Source organism: Artemia sp. Qi Xiang Cuo, chromosome 7 (genome assembly GCF_049724085.1).
Source record: "Artemia sp. Qi Xiang Cuo chromosome 7, ASM4972408v1, whole genome shotgun sequence".
NCBI classification, from domain to species: domain Eukaryota; kingdom Metazoa; phylum Arthropoda; class Branchiopoda; order Anostraca; family Artemiidae; genus Artemia; species Artemia sp. Qi Xiang Cuo.
The window spans coordinates 78,947,306-78,952,670 of NC_142800.1; the positions used below are offsets into that span (position 1 = coordinate 78,947,306).

General features: G+C 34.4%; 1 protein-coding gene across 3 annotated transcripts in view; it reads left to right on the forward strand.

The window, feature by feature from the left end:
* The window catches only part of egh (beta-1,4-mannosyltransferase egh), a 58,312-nt gene extending 56,975 nt beyond the window's left edge, over positions 1–1,337 (forward strand). For all 3 annotated transcript variants that reach the window (XM_089092603.1, XM_089092604.1, XM_089092602.1), the window contains one exon: positions 1–1,337. This exon is cut by the window's left edge and continues 1,166 nt beyond it. The gene's annotated coding sequence lies outside the window, so the exon portion shown is untranslated.
* Positions 1,338–5,365: the final 4,028 nt, after the last annotated feature.

Below are 5,365 nucleotides of genomic sequence, written 5' to 3' on the forward strand. Positions count from 1 at the left end.
GATTTACAGCAATATGATTTTTAAAAGAGTTAATTTTTCAAGTTTATTGTAAAATGCTTTTTAAACTTATTTTATCTGGTAGACACGATAAAACTTACTATAGATTATTTACAGTGGAGGAACAGATTTTTTCTAATTTAGAAGAGCTGATTTGTAATTATAAAAATGCGCTTTGAAGGAAAATAATTCTGAATTCAGACCCCGCCAAGGTCTACGCTTGAATTTAACCCCTCTCTCCTTGTTTTGACAAGTCTTTTCCAAGGCTATTTATCCCCCATCATTCTCTACAGGTAGGAGATTTAATGGCCAGAACTCTAAATTGTTGCTCATTTTAACATGTTTTGCTGTGTACTTTTACTTGAACCTCCCCTATAATTTTTAAAATAGCTGTATTTGCCAGGACTTGTTGCATTAGTCATTTTAGATCTCAGCTCGATAGCGAAACTGTGTGTTTGAAGAGCTTCTCTATTTGTCAGTCTTTCCAGTCGCAATACTAATCTGCCGATTTTGTTGACGTACGAAAAACCTGCCAAGAATTTCAGAGCAAATACGTCAAGATTGTTTAAAATCAAGTGTGCTGTAAGTATAATTACCGGATTACTTCTGTTTTTCTTCTTATTCTCTTGCAGGGATTTCACAGAAACTAGACTTTTAGTCTTCCAGAGGCCAATCTGATCAAATTCATTGTTTGTTTTGTTTTTTTAGGTTTAGAGACCAGGAAGTTCTTGGGGGTTACACCGTCCTCCCGATTTAACCTGGATTATTTTCATTTTTTTCAATATTTTTGTGTACTATTCCACATACGTTATGCGTGCCTTTCCGAGCCAAATCCGATCAAGTCTACTTAATATGCTTTAAGGTGTTACTACTTAAGCACTTAAATTACCATTGCCTAATCCAGTCACGAGAATATTTACTAAAGATAATGATTAAGACAGACAAATGCTATGCTTAGACGCTATTTATTTTTTGAGAAAGAAATAAAACAAATTTTTTATTCATGTAGAGTGTATTTATTTTCACATAAGAAAATACACATTCTTTTTTTTGGAATTTTTTGAGAAGGCAGTTTGACTAATTCCATTCTAAAATTGTCAGTTTTAGTTTCCCAGTTCTCTTTAAGTTTTTTCTGGAATGCCCCCCTCCCTACCCAACTGACACTAATAAAGGCCAAATATATTTGGACAAATAAAGAACTGTTTTGTACTGTGTATAACGTCATTCAAACGGATAATACTTGGATTTTATAGTTAGTTTTAAATCTTTATCTTATGAAGCTAGGTTTGTTGTATTGAAAATGGTATTTATTTCAGGCTTATTAAAGCTTATCTAAAATTCATTATTTAAATAAAATTAATGCAATGCGTAGAACTAGCCATTGTGGTATTAATAATCCTACTGTCATTAGTCAGTCTTAAGTGAGGCTACGACTGCGACTGCGACTTACGACTGCGACTGCGTGAGGCTACGACTGCGCAAACATGATCTTTAAATTTTTCAGAAAACTGGGGAATAGAGATTCTTCTTTGTTTAGGTCTTCTATTTTGTTTTGTTTATTTTATTTTTCCACTTTTGTCCTAGTGTATCCACAGTTGCGCCACTCATTGTCCAATTGTATCTACAGTTGTGCCACTCATTGTCATGTTATTTAGAAGTTTTTCTTTCTTGTGTTTAGGATTCGTGTGTTTTCATTTTATTCTATTTAGCCCTTATTTTCCTGGTCTTAGTGCAATCGAGTCACTGGGCGCTGTTTCTAACGGGTTTCTTAAAGCAGCCCAAACGAAAAGAATTAGAAAGATATTCACATGTCCTTTAATACTATAGCCGTTAACATATGCTAAAACGGTATAAATTTAACAGCACGGGACAGATACTTAAGAAAACAACAACTAAGGAACCAAACTTATAGAAGTGACAGTTTTGTAAAAGCTAATATACCTCATCGGTTCTTATTATGCATTTATACCCAATAACAGATAGAAGGCTTCCAGTTTTGCAGTTTTTGAAAGGGTTTGGTGTACCAAGCTCTGGATGGTTTAAGTCAGCAGGAGTTAAAGCAATCTACTAGCTTTTGTGCTAAGAACATATGGCAAACAAATTGCGTCTGACGCTTAATTGTTTCTTCAGTTCAAGTATTGGCACTTATATCGTGATCTTGCTTCTTTGCCTTAGTCTGTCTATACAGCAGTGCTATTGTGTTTCAAAACAAGCACATTTAATGACTTGCTCTTCAGTGTATGCACATGTTGCACAGTTGAAAAATTTCAACCGGCAACTTTGGGAACTTTTTTATTAATATGTGCTGTGAGGTTATTTCGAAGACAGAAAATGAGGTGTAGGAATAATGCTGAAACAAAAAATCTTATTTTGGAGGAAAGTTCTTTAATGACTTAATACATTAAGAGTACCAATGAAAATGTTGAAAGTTTACTTCGTTGCATTGTAGAGATAGTTTTAAATCTTATGGAGGATAAGATAGTTACAATGATTAAGAGGATATAGGTAAGATGCTCCAACGATCTTTAAAAATATGGACTTCTATGTTTTTGTAGATGGTGCTTGCTTCGGGAAAAGCGACTTTTAGAAATAAACACTCCTCCCGACAGAAGTTTGTTTTTATATTTTGGGACAACTTAGTCCAACACTGGTTCCGGCTTCAAGTTTTTCTTATAAACATTGAGAAAAGACCTTATTGACAGTTCCTACTTTGTGAAAATTTTCTAGGTTCACTTTTTCTTCATTGATGGTAAATTACTTAGGGAAATATCTTTTAGATATGTCTTTAATATTTCCGTCTGCTCAATAATCGGGGAAAAGAAAGTTGTACCTTCTTGGGTGGGTTTAAAGACATAATCTTTGAATAGATTAGTATGGGGGAGGAGCGTCCGCAGTGGTGTTGGCCTGAGCCGGCTTGGGGCTGCAGTGGGTTATTATTATTAGTAGTAGTATACTCAATAAGTAACTTTTCTGGTATTGCACGTATTTGTTTTCTTTCTTTTTTAATTAAATTTCGCCATTGCGTGAAGTATCCCAACCTTTGTCTGAGTCCTCAACCCTTTAAATCTTGTAGCACAAACTCAGATTCTCCTTAGAATTTATAATTCAGTCAAAATAATACTTGACTATGTACAGAAATCCTTTGTAATATCACCTCCAAAATTTCTTTTTAGAGTGTCCCATTAGCTCCTGCACTGTCATCTGGGTACCCCTGGAAAATATTTTTCAGAACAGTTGAAAATCTTTCCCTCTTTCGAGAGGAAAACAAGGTTTTTTGCTTGGTAATTCTACAGTGATTTACCTAGAAGTCTTGGTACTTTAAAGTTTTTTAAGTTGTTTATTGTGGCTTTGTACATAAAGTCTAGAAGTATCACTTTTTCACCTGAATATTTACGAATTACTTTCACAATAAATTATGATTTCATGTAGTCTGTTTAGCAGCGCTTTGAAAGTTTTAGAGTAAATCCGACTGAATTCCTTCAATAAAACATGTCGTGATATTTCGGAATTTCTTCTTAAGATTTATTGCATTATCTCTGTTACGATCTGTGTACTTTGTGCATGTTGTCAGTATTAGATGTAAGCGCTGAGTCTATTATACCACATTCATCATGATAACTTGTTAGACCTCGTTAATAACTATTCATAAGTTGGTAATATAAGATATTTAGTTCAAAAAATTCCTATCACAAGCTCCGAAGGGCCATTCGGAGTCATAAAACCAAAAAAAACATAACAACTAAAAAACTGAAAAAACAATGCCAAAAACAATAATATCAGAATGGAAAAACCATTCATTAGTCAAAAATGTTAAGCTGCAAAATGTCTGAAAGTTACAAACGTAAAAATTGATAAAATTAAAAAAAAAAGTGAAATGAAATATACGTTAAGAAAGGTTTGAAAGAGAACACATAAAAAGGGGGAGGGAACAAAAGAATCAAACGAACATAAAACTGGAGTATATCTAGTACCAAATAATAAAAAAAGGAAAACTAGTGGTTTATTTCATCAGTAATGAAGGGGGCAAAGGTTTTTTCATACATGGAGATAAAGCAAAGGATGGGGAGTGCAAAGGATCTGGGTGTGGAGTGTCTTTTGAGGAAAAAGTTTTCCGTTCGAGGTTTTGCTATTGCATTTTTTTTTTGCAAAACGGAGGCACAACCTTCTTCTCCTGTGCTCAAGTGTTTCCAGATTGGCCTTTTTTAGAAGGAGCGAGTATGGTGCCTTAGATTCAATAAAAGTTATTCTCAAGGCTCTTTTTTGGATGGATTCAATTTCTTCTGATTCATGACGGGAGACGCTAGGATGCCAAACTGGACAAGATGTAGATGCAGGTGTTGCAGATTGCATGTTCAAGATGCAGGCAGACAAAGAAAGCATAAATCCTTAAAGAATTTGAGGGGGAATATTAAATATATTTAAGAGCTTAGGGAGGGAAATGGCTCATGAGCGCTATGGACAGTGTCTTTAACGTAGATGATTTTGCTACTGGCACATTGTGCATTCTATGTCAAATTTTTACTTGAATCAACCTTGAGTGCCACGAATGTGTGCTTTTGCAACAACCCTCAGCAATATTTCTCAGACAGGTAATGTATTTCACACGTCAATGGTACATTGAAATTTTTAGCACGCTCGATAAAACACCGTAAAGTCAACAAATTACATCCATAAAGTGAGATGATGGGTTCAATATTAACCCCCTCCCCCCCACCCATTTCCATTCCGTTGCTCTGAAAGTTTTTGTGTTCTTATTTAAACGTTCCTTGGATCTTATGCCATTATTTACACATAAGAGCCGTTGACCCCTAAGTAAGGGCGGATTTAAGTTTTTTTTCGGGGAGTTTTACAAAAAGAAAAACGCATAAAAAATTTGTCAATATGCATGTTTGTTTGGTTTCCACGAGTTGGAAAATATTTAGGGGAGATTCAAACTCGATAACCCCTCTTGGATAAGACCTTGTCACTAGAGGTAATTTTGGTGTCAGAATTTTCAGTTATACTTATAGTCTTTTACTTATATATAGATATGATATACTTAAGTATATTCGTGTTAATGATGACAGCCCCCTCCCATCCTCCATCCCCTGCATATATCAATTCAATTCTTATTAAAGTATAAAAAAAACGGGAAAATGTATTTGAAAGGTAAAAAAAAGGGATGTTACTTGAGAAACTAGCTAATTGATATTAATTGGGGAACTAGCATGCAGTGTTCTTCTCAATCCTAAAGTTATATTAAGGAAGATTCTATACCATGTCTCCCTCTTATTAACACTCTTACTTAGATTTTTAATGTTGATATAGGCCTACTATTTTATCCTGTGAAACTTGTCGAATGATGTGAATGATCATATGTTCAAACACA